The sequence below is a fragment of the Rana temporaria genome, chromosome 2, assembly GCF_905171775.1.
Source record: "Rana temporaria chromosome 2, aRanTem1.1, whole genome shotgun sequence".
In the NCBI taxonomy this organism is placed as follows: Eukaryota; Metazoa; Chordata; class Amphibia; order Anura; family Ranidae; genus Rana; species Rana temporaria.
The window spans coordinates 176,464,524-176,476,767 of NC_053490.1; positions in this window are offsets into that span (position 1 = coordinate 176,464,524).

Genomic DNA, 12,244 nt, shown 5'->3' on the forward strand with positions numbered 1-12,244 from the left:
TAAATATTGTTTGGGTGCAACATCGCACGACCGTGCAATTGTTAGTTAAAGCGAAGCAGTGCCGAATCGCAAAAAATGGCCCGGTCATTTGGCAGCCAAATCCCCTGGGCTGAAGTGGTTAAACTTTAAATTCAGGGTTCTGTGCTGGAACCAATCCTGTTTAATTCGTTCATAAACGACCTGGAGGATGGGGTAAATTGTAAAACAATACTACAATACTATTGTGGACAATACTAAGCTAAGCAGGGCTATAATTTCTCCGCAGGATGTGGAAACCTTGCAAAAAGATCTGAACAAATTAATGGGGTGGGCAACTACATGGCAAATGCTGTTCAATGTAGAAACATGTAAAATAATGCATTTGGATGGCAAAAATACGAATGCAATCTATACACTGGGGGGAGAACCTATGGGGGAATCTAGGATGGAAAAGGACCCGGGTGTCCTAGTAGATGATAGGCTCAGTAATGGCATGCAATGCCAAGCTGCTGCTAACAAAGCAAACAGAATATTGGCATGCATTAAAAAGGGGATTAACCACACCTAGAGTATGCTGTCCAGCTCTGGGCACCAGTCCTCAGTAGGGATGAGCTTCGAGTTCGAGTCAAACGCATGTTCGACTCGAACATTGCCTGTTCGCCTATTCGGCGAACAAGAAACAATTTGGGGTGTTCGCGGCAAATTCGAAAAGCCACGGGACACCCTGTAAAAGTCTATGGGAGAAATCTAAAGTCCTAATTTTAAAAGCTAATATGTGAAAAAAATGCTCTACCAAAGCGTGGTGACGTACAACACGTACGATGGCACTATAAAGGGGAAGTTCCATTCCGATGACGCCACCCTTGGGGCTGCTTTTGCTGATTTTTTGTTAGTAAAAGACGATTTGCGCTTTTCAGTCTGTTACAGCGTGATGAATGTGCTTACTCCATTACAAACGCTAGTTTTACCAGAACGAGCGCTCCCGTCTCATAACTTGCTTCTGAGCATGCGCATTTTTTTCACGTCGTTAAAGCCCACACACAACCATTTTTTACAACGTTAAAAACGACAACGTTAAAAACATCGTGAAAAATTAGAGCTAAAATGTTCTAAATTTTTAGTGGCCATTTTTTACGTCGTGAAAAATGCTCTGGAGCCCACACACGATCATTTTTAATGATATAAAACGTAATTTTTTACAACCCGAAAAACGGTCGTGTGTACGCGGCATGAGATGTACACACCTAAATTGGAATCGTGCTTAGCTTGGAAAATGTTTCCCTATAGCAAATTATCCAAATACAGTACAAATCTGCAATCAATTCGCACCTCAAAATTTGGACCAGTAGAAATTATTTAAATCTTCAATAAGAGATATAAATGTTTTCCAATTCACACAAACACTTTAAAAGTTCACAAAATGGTTTATGCTGCTAAATCTCAACAGTTATTTTGAGTTCAAAAGAAAACCTGTGATGAGGGAATTTTCAGTAGAAGTCAAAAATTGCAGCCTCTATCTTCCATTTGTGACAGTTTTCCTTTAAAGCGCAACTTTTGTTGAGATAAAAACATTCCCCTCCGGGTGATCTATGTACATTGAAAGAATTATAACAAACTTTGTTGCAGATTTCTACCTTTTGTTGTTCTGAAGAAATCCATGTGTGTTTGTCTGTGCCTCTGTACTGAGTGGGTATAATGGGAGTGGTTTCATAATTAACTGTCAGGTGTGGAGCTGAAGGGCACCAATGAGGAAATCTGCTGGGCCTGCATCCCTTTAGACAGGTTCCTATTGAAAGTATTATTATATTACATTTTTGTTGCAAGGGATGCCCTGAAATCTGATTTGTATCTTGGGCAAATGTCTGTGAAAATTGGTGAGCCAATCACACAAGCAGGAAATTATGTTTCTGGGTTGAATTATTGTATCTGGCCCAGATTCACGAATGACTTACACCGACGTATCTTCTTATACGCCGCGTAAGTTCTAGGATGCGCCGTCATATCTATGCGCCATATTCTTAAAACCAGATACACCTGAATTCTGGCTCCGTCCGACCGACGTAAGTCTCCTACGCCGTCGTATCTTGGGTGCATATTTACGCTGGCCGCTAGAGGCGCTTCCATTGATTTACGCTTCGAATATGTAAATGACCTAGATACGCCGATTCACAAACGTACTTGCGCCCGTCGCAGTAAGCTACGCCATTTACGTAAGGCATACGTCCGGCGTAAAGTTATCCATCATAAAGCAGGGGTAAGTCATGTTACGGTATGTACGTCGGAACAGCTGTCGGATTTTACGTTGTTTGCGTAAGTCGTACGTGAATGGGGCTGGGCGTAGGTTACGTTCACGTCGTACGCATTGAGCCGTCGTAGCTCAGGGAGGATATGCAATGTGATTCTGAGCATGCGCGCGCATGCGCCGTTCGATCGGCTCTTCATTTACATGGGGTCACGGTTCATTTTAATACAGCACGCCCACTACCTGCCTACTTTGAATTAGGCGGGCTTACACCAGCCCATTTACGCTACGCCGCCGTAACTTAGGGAGCAAGTGCTTTGTGAATACTGTACTTGCCTCTCTATGTTACGTCGGCGTATCGCATATGAGATGCGCTGCGCCCGCTCAAAAATACGCCGCGGTACGTGAATCTAGCCCTCTGTGTACAGAACAGCTCCAGGTAGCCATATTGCAATGTATTCTCAGAAAATTACATTGACTACAGATTGAAAAGGAAAGGTCATTTTTAATAACATTCAATTACAATATGATTAGAGTCACAATTATATGCCCTATATTATTTTTTTTTTTATTTGCCATTTTTTCCCCACAAAAATGGAGTTACCCTTTAAGGTTTATGTTATCATTCCAAGCGTATAAATTCTTGTAAAATCCATATTTTTTTTTTTTACCAGAAACTGATAATATTCCGTGTTCAACATTTCAAGAAACAACTTGCGCATAGGAAGAGATAAATAATTGCACGAAAAAACAAAAACAAAAAAAAATAAAATAAAGTACTCTGCCTATTATCCAAGGAAATTGTAAGTAAAACAATGGGACAAGTGATAACGTTTTTTTTTGTTTTCACTATGTTAACTAAGCTTGTACATTGGATATGCTTGGTAATACTGTACATTATGAACCTTATTTTGTTTTTTATTTTTCCATTTTTTGGAATTATCTCCCAATTTTATTTTATATCATTTAAAACCCTAGAAATTCAAACGGGACCAGCTGTGTAGTGAAACTTAGCCCCAGGCATATAGATTTATCCATTTCACATGAGCAGTCACTTACTGTACTCATCTTTGACTGACATATGACCCCACATTTCATGCAGTTCTAATGTACAGAAATGTTATCCTATCACTAGAATGTAATAATGAATGTAATATGACATAAATTGTTGCAAAGCAGATGTCACATAAATTGAAAAATGAAGCATCTCTATTTTAACTGTGAATATACTGTATGCATTTAAAGTTATAATAGATACCATCTGATTATTAATGAATCTATATATATCCTTCACAACAAGGCAGAAGTGGTTCTATATATAAATCTGTGTGATAAAAGAGGGGGATTTGGAACTGCAGACGTGTTCTAACACCTAACAAAAACAATAACCACAGATTGATTGCTACGATCCAAAACTCTCACCCCTCTTAATCAAAGAGCCATATGTGTGCATACACCTAACACATAGGCTAGGGGCCGCCACACTATGGCCTGCAAACCAAATCCGGCCCTCATCAGGATGACATATGGCCTGTAGCTAGGGCCAGGTTTCCCAGATGTGCCATGTTCATTCCATAAATTGGTTACCAGAACAGTCCTAGAAACTGATGATGTATTTGCCCCAGCAGCAGAACCGAACTTGTTCATACCTGCCCTGCTTTCCGGCTTCTTCCATGCAGCTTCACTGGCTACAACCACACACACACTGGAAGCAAGGTAAGGGAAGACCACTGGGGAATATGATATAAGGGGGCTTTGATGAGAACTCTGTTGTAAGGGGTGATTTTATGGCCAGCTGGTGTAAGGAAGAATGTATATTATTCCCAACGCACATAGAGATGGCAAAAAGTAAGTGAGTGCTGTAGCATAGGGTGACCAGACATCCCCGGTTTCCAGGGACAATTTCAAAGACAGTCAGTGCAGAATAAGAAAAACAAATCTGAATTACACCCTCCCCCCCATTCCTACTAGCTTAGGGGGGTGTATTTTTTTCCATTATCTATGCCCCTTTCTGATGATCATGTGCTGGTGAGAACGGAGGGAATATTTCTTCAGTTTCGGGTGCATGCCCATTCAGCTCCGCTCGCATGTTCTTTAGCCTTGGCTCAAGTCCTGGCCAGCCGCCTGCCTGTTTATCTCCTTGCCTTCTCTGGCAGAGTGATCTTCCTCTGCTCTCCACCCAGTAGTAGCCGGGGGCCCGGAGAGTAAGACTTGAAAGGCTGTGGTGGCAGCGACAAGCAGATAGTCGCTGATTGTCACCATTACTAGTAAAAAAGAAAAAATTTCCCCGGATTTTATTTAAAAAATCTGGTCACCTTACTGTAGCAACCCCAGCTTGAGACCAGTAACATCAAAGCAGGCAAAGCATTTATAACCACCACACCATGGATCTTCAAGATAACGTTCAAATGTATTTTAAGGTGTTCACATTACAGTGGTAATGTGCAAAGTTTTGTGGCCATGGAGTACCATCATATGCTTGACGAAGGGGTCCTATTGTGGTGATATGCTGGGGATATATACTTTGACATCTAATGTAAGGGGGGACTCTGATTAGGACAGAAAATTAAGGAAGGCTTTGATGGGAATTCTGATGTAAGCAGGGCTCAAATAGGGACCCTGATGCAAGGGGAGAACTTTGCTTTGTTTTACTGCTTAGTGCTTTCTCTTTTGTTCTGAATCATGCCATGCAGATTACAAATTAGATCCAAGTAAAACTTGTTTATTCATTGTAATTGCAGATTACACAAAACATCCAAGTAAAACGTGTTTATTCATTTATTATTCATTGATCTATAAAACTGATTTTTCAGCCCACAGCTCATTTGTGAATATTGCTCTGATGATGTTATTACGATGTAGGGCAAATAAGAGGAAGGATTTTGGTGTTGAAAGAAACTGCCTAGAGAGAGAGAGAGAGAGAGAGAGAGAGAGAGAGAACAGTAACATCAAAGCAGGCAAAGCATTTATAACCACCACACCATGGATCTTCAAGATAACGCTCAAATGTATATTAAGGTGTTCACATCACAGTGGTAATGTGCAAAGTTTTGTGGCCATGGAGTACCATCATATGCTTGATGAAGGGGTCCTATTGTGGTGATATGCTGGGGATATATACTTTGACATCTAATGTAAGGGGGGACTCTGATTAGGACAGAAAATTAAGGAGGGCTTTGATGGAAATTCTGATGTAAGCAGGGCTCAAATAGGGACCCTGATGCAAGGGGAGAAATTTGCTTTGTTTTACTGCTTAGTGCGTTCTCCTTTGTTCTGAATCATGCCATGCAGATTACAAATTAGATCCAAGTAAAACTTGTTTATTCATTGTAATTGCAGATTACAAAAAAGATCCAAGTAAAACGTGTTTATTCATTTATTATTCATTGATCTATAAAACTGATTTTTCAGCCCACAGCTCATTTGTGAATATTGCTCTGATGATGTTATTACGATGTAGGGCAAATAAGAGGAAGGATTTTGGTGTTGAAAGAAACTGCAGAGAGAGAGAGAGAGAGAGAGAGAGAGAGAGAGAGAGAGAGAGAGAGAGAGAGAGAGAGAGAGAGGAACAGCTATGTTGTCTGTGCAGTGCTGAAAGCTCAAGAATTATAGACTTTGGAGGCACATATACATAGGATAAAATAATTCCAAATTTTATTTTATCTACAATGAAAAACTTACACAAAGCAACAATTGAATATAACATATTTACTAAAATATTAGACACATAACCAGGCTTAGTGAGAAGCATTTGAAAGTGAGAAGTGACTTTTAATTACTTGAGTGCAATATTATCTGGATAATGAATGAATGAATGAATGAAAACTTATATAGCGCAACACATGCGAACTTAATCGCCTCTGGGCGCTTGTTGTTCCTGTCTCCTTTGGTATCAAAAGAGATGAGTCTTGATCTTTCTCCTGAACGTCAAGTGGTTCTCCTCCAACCGAATGCTGGTTGGTAAAGCGTTCCATAGTCTAGGCCCTTGGACCGCGAATCTCCTTTCTCCTTTGGACGTGTAGTTGGCTTTCGGTATCTGGAGGAGATTTTGATTGGTGGATCGCAGAACTCGATTGGGTTTATGAGCTTTTATTTTTTCGCATAGATAATGGGGAGCATTCCCATAGATACATCTATGCGTTAGACAGAGTGCTTTAAAAGTGATTCTGTCTTTTACTGGTAACCAGTGAAGGGTTCTCAGTGAAGGTGAGATTGATTCCCAAGGTTTTTTCTCAGTCACAAGTCTAGCGTCCGTATTTTGAACGACTTGTAGATGAGCGATTTGGTACTTGGGGAGTCCGAGGTAAAGGGCATTTGCATAGTTCAATCTTGAGTTTACAATAGCTCCCACCACGACCGCTATGTCCTCCTTGGGAATAAAAGGAGTAATATAATAAATATTTTTATTACGGTGTGCACTATGTTGTTTCTTTTGTGTTTCTCTGAGTCTGCATATGAGATGTGATCCTGGAAGCCTTGCTAACTTCATCACTACAGAAGGGTTAATAGCAAAGGGATAAGCATGTAAGACTTGTTGGTGAAAGTTCATTTATTTTTCTCCACATATGAGGATTAATCCTGGATTTTAGGTGTGCGTTCTAGCATTAGAATTTTACCTTTCATGCTTGAAGCTTAAGGCTACTTTCACACTGAGGCTTCAGCGGAAAAGCGCCGCTATTTTTAGCTGTTCTTTACCATAAATTTTTCAGTGCTTTTCGCCCAATAGCGGGGCAATTTTAACCCCTGCTAATGGTCGATAAAAGGTTTAAAACCGCACGCAAAGTGCCACTGCAGCGGCGCTTTGCCGGCGGTTCGATGGCACTGCCCATTGATTTCAATGGGCAGGGGCGCTGTAATAGCGGTGTATACACTGCTCTTACAGTGCCTCAAAGATGCAGTGAAAGGAGAGGCTCTTTCAGGGCGCTTTGCAGGTGCTATTTTTAGCGATAGCAAAGCGCCTCAGTGTGAAAGTAGCCCAACATTGAGGTGTTTGTGAAATTTCTTTTACTACTAGTTTTTTAATTTTCGGGTCATTCGTTATGATCACAACTCGTAAATTTGTGAATTAGTAAATTTGAAAATTTGTAATTTCGTAAATCCAGAAATCCGAAAATAAAAAAGAAAACCCGAAAATTCATTTTTTTTTTTTATGGGATATGTTTTATGTTTAAAAGTAAAAAATATTGTTTTTTTTTTTCAAAATGTTTGGTCTTTTGTCATTTTTAATGCACCATACCATACCACCAAAAGAAAGGTATATTTGTGTGAGTTTTGCATGACTGCCTAGTTGTCAGTTAAAGTAGCGCAGCGCTGTATAGTAAAAAAAATGCCCTGGTTATGAGGGGGGTAAATCTTACAGAGGGCAAGTAGTTAAGCAATGAGACACTGTTACATCATTCACAAACTCCATGTACACTTCATCCTCACCAACCCTGGCAAAAGTTGGCATTTGGTGGTGTACAAATTGTTCCCATTACTGTCTCCTTTATCTGAGTATAGTGGGAAGCATCAAAAAGTCATAATAGTTCTTGTGCTCAATACCTAATCCTCCGTAGAATTTGATCATACTTTCTAACACCCTCTTTGGTAAAATGTTTGAGTTTACAGCTTCAATATCCATCCCACTATTACAGCCACCCTGGGATCTACATACCGTATATACTCGAGTATAAGCCAAGTTTTTCAGCCCTTTATTTAAGGCTGAAAATACCCCCCTCGGCTTATACCCGAGTCAATGTAACTGAAATTATTGACAGGCTGTGGGTGTCCATTGTTTAAAAGTCACGGTCTCCTCCTGGTCCCTCCCGTGATAGGCGTTTCTCAGCAGACACAGTTCACTGACTCGGGCACAGTGAGGGTGCAATGGGCACAGTGAGGTTGGGCACAGTGAGATTGGGCACAGTGAGATTGCAATGGGCACTGTGAGGTTGGGCACAGTGAGGTTGCAATGGGCACAGTGAGGTTGCAATAGGCACAGAGAGGCGTGCAAATGGCCATTGTTGACCCTCTTTTCTGCTTACAGTAGCTGCTGCATTTTTCACCCTAGGCTTATACTCGAGTCAATACGTTTTCCCATTTGTTTGTGGTAAAATTAGGTACCTCGGCTTATACTCGGGTCGGCTTATACTTGAGTATATAGGGTACATTGTTTTTGTTCTTGTTAAGTCCCTCTACCTATTAAAAAGCTATACAATTCTCTTAGCAAGAGATTTAGATGATTATCCACATATCTACTCACTATCTCTGTGAGTTGATATTATAAAGCATCCAGTGGGATTTTTTCACGTAGTTTGGGCAGACAATAAATGCAGGATTTGTTGTCATCTAGAATAGTGAAAAAAATCTATTGTATCATCATAGTAAAGCAGCATAGTAGCCCATTATGTGACACTTACCTGCAGGAGAAGCCCGCAATGTCCCTGTCTTCCTAGATAGTAGCGAGCAGCCACTCTTCACCCCTCTTCCTTGTGGGGGCCGCAAACTCTGGCACTGTGACTGACCAGAGTCGCGTGATGTTGCGTGACGTCACTCCAGCGAATGCGTGCGGGAGCTCGCCTTTAACGGCATGACCCGAGATAGAAACAGCACAACGTGCCTTTTCTAACTCTGCGCAGGAGAAGTCGCCCTATGGCGATTTGCAAATATCTCCTAGACCGTTCAGGTTTGGGAGATATTTCAAGCACCTACAGGTTAGCCTTAATCTAGGCTTACCTGTAGGCTAAAGTAGTTGTAAAGGGTTTACAACCACTTTAATGTTGATTTATCAAATTTTCTATACCACACTTTATTTCTCAAGATTACCTTTTTTATTAAGTTTACACTGCTGCAATCTGATTTTGATCCGATTCTCAGGGTGAATATGTAATGCAACTTGAAAGCATTTTTCATATTCTATGGGGCCAAAATCACACTGGAGTTGCAACAAAGTAGTACAGGAAACCTTTCCAAAATCTCACTGTGCTGAGTTACATTGATGTAAATGGGCACCATTTAAAAACAATGGGGTAGATTCAAGAAGCAATTGCGCCTGTGTAACCATAGGTTACACAGCGCAATTGCTTACTTGCCCTGGCGTAACGAGTGCTCCTGATTCAGGAACCTCGTTACGCCGACTGCAGCCTAAGATCTGCGCGGCATAAGGCTCTTATGCCCGCATATCTTAGGCTGCATTCTTGTGGTGGCCGCTAGGTGGCGTTCCCGTTGTTCTCAGTGTATAGTATGCAAATTGCATACTAACACCGATTCACAACGTTGCGCGAGCCCTGCGTATGCAATTTACGTTGTTTACGTACGGCGGTTTTCGCGCAAGGCTGCCCCTGCTATTAGCAGGGGCAGCCCATGTTACGTATACCCATCGTTCCCGCATCGCGAAATTTGAATTTTACGTAGTTTGCGTAAGTGAACCGTAAATGGCGCTGGACGCCATTCACGTTCACTTTGAAGCAAATGACGTCCTTGTGACGTCATTTGCCGCAATGCACGTTGGGAAAGTTTCCCGACGGAGCATGCGCTCTACGATCGGCGCGGGAACGCGCCTAATTTAAATGATTGCCCTGCGCCTCCGTAAATAATGCGCAATTCTACCTGAATCCGGGCCAATGTGATTTCCATTGTCATGCAATTTTGTGCGACTCAAGTTGCATCTGAAATCACAATAGTGTTTGTACATTTTTTCCCAAAAAGAATTTGTACTTTTTATGATTTATTATCATTATATTTAAGTCCTTATATGAGTACAATGCTGTCATAATTTTTGTATGTCAGTAAGTTTTTTAAGTTCTTATCTTTAATAGTTAATTATGCTTCCCTGTGGGTATTTTCCTAATTTCTTCTATGTCTTCAAAGAACACTTTTTACAGAAAGATCCATTTAAGATTTAGGAAAAATGGTGGAAAAGTTTTCTTTCCCTCTAACATTTAATCTCTCTTGCTTGTTCTCATGTTAAATTCTCAAATAATTCTTGTTGTAGATCCTTACAATGGGCCTCCAGCAAGCATCTTCATATGTAGATTATCACAAATTTTCTTTCTAAAATGGCCATCCTTTTTCTTTATCCCTTTGAAATTTCCATCTGTTGCTTTGCCCACCCCCGCCCCTTTCTTACCTCTTCTAAACTTCTTTCTTCCCTTCAAAAATTAGTCTACATTGTGTCCTTCCTTACAATTTCAGTTGATTGCCCTATCTTTTCTTTGTCTACCCCCCCCCCCCATCACTCTTAATACTAGATGTAGTAGAAATATGCTTTACTTTCAGTTCCCTAACTATATTATTTTATATTTACTCCTCATTTATAAAAATCTGATTTTTTTCCCTAATCATTCCTATTACAGTTGTATGTTTTCTCATTTTAGTAGCTCATCCTATCCTCTACACAGCATGCTTTCCTTTATCTCTATTGCTTATTCAGATTGCTATATATTTCTATACTCTGTGTTTGTTTCTCATTACAAATTCTGAGATCTTTGACTGTTAAGAAATATGAATCCTTAAACCCTTTGGAATCATGTCTTCCATATTTTTAACAGTAAATCATATACCACAATAACCTTGATTTCATTTTCAGAAGGTTTTTAGTATTATGTATCAGTCTAATCAAATTCCCTTTTGATATCCAACCTTTTTTTCCCCTTTTACCTATCTTTAGAAATTTGCACCCCTAAATCTTGCAATATACTTTCATTTTTCAAAAGAAAGTCTCTATCTTGATCCTCCATATACGTCAGTTAAATCACCAACGTATGTCACAAAAAGAATGTTTACTCTCCAAAGAAATATCTTAATTAACTAACATATTTCCTTTGCAACAAAGCTAAAGTGGCTCTATTCAGTAATATATTTTAAAAAAGCAGGAGAATTTTGATGTGTATATTATGGCTAAAACCTATTCAAACAGCCAGCAATAACAAATACCACAAATTTGCTACTACATATTAAAAATCCTTCCACTCTTATTCAATGAGTCATATGTTTGCACACCCCTACTACATAGACTATAACCAGAAGCTCAGAATTAAAACATGGTTTATAATATACAAGATTCAAAACACACTATAAAATAACAAATCCTGCTTGGAAATATAACATGCCCCACAATGATTACAAATAATTATAGATCCTATAGACATGACTAATATTACACACTAGCTAAGTGGTTAGCACTTCTGTGTGGCAATCGGGGTCATTGGTTTGAATTCAAACCAAGTCTCTACTTGCATGTAGTTTACCTATTCTTCATGTGCCTGTGTGGGTTTCCTCCCACACCTCAAAGGCATACTTGTGGGTTAATTGATTGTAACTTGGCACTAAAATGAATATGAATGAAATCCAGGGACCCTGGATTGTAAGATCATTGAGGGCAGAGACTGAAGCAAATGTACTATATATACTTAAAGGACTGTGTAAATTGTCAGCTCTATATAAATACCTGTAATAAATAAAATAATATTAATACTGCAAAAACAACACATAATAGAAACATCAATATTACACTGAGAGGGAGCATGGGTGCCTGCCAAGCATGTGAGAAGCTTGCTGTCAGAGCTATGCATCACCATTGAGCACACTGATCCTGGGGCTCTAAAGCACAGATTTGTGGCTCTAATCTCCAAATCTACTTGCAATTCAACACTAAGGCCTTATTCCAGTGCCATATTAAGAGCATTATAGGCCCCCGGGCAATACAGTGCACTGGGGCCCTGTCTACACAATCAGCACAAGAAGGGGGGGCACCGTTGGATTACACAGAGCAGGGATAGACTGCACACAGTGGCCGTGCCGTGTAAGCGGGAGATATTTGTAATCTGGTGGTGCTGGAGACTTCTGGTCACCCTAGGCTAGTGGCCAGCAGGACCTATAGGCTATTGTCTGCTCCCAGCAAGACCCACCGGTCAGTGGCCAGCAGGACCCACAGGTTAGTGGCCAGCAGGACCCACAGGTTAGTGGCCAGCAGGACCCACAGGTCAGTGGCCAGCAGGACCCATAGGTGAGTGGCAAGCTCTCAGCAGGACCCACAAGCTGCGGACC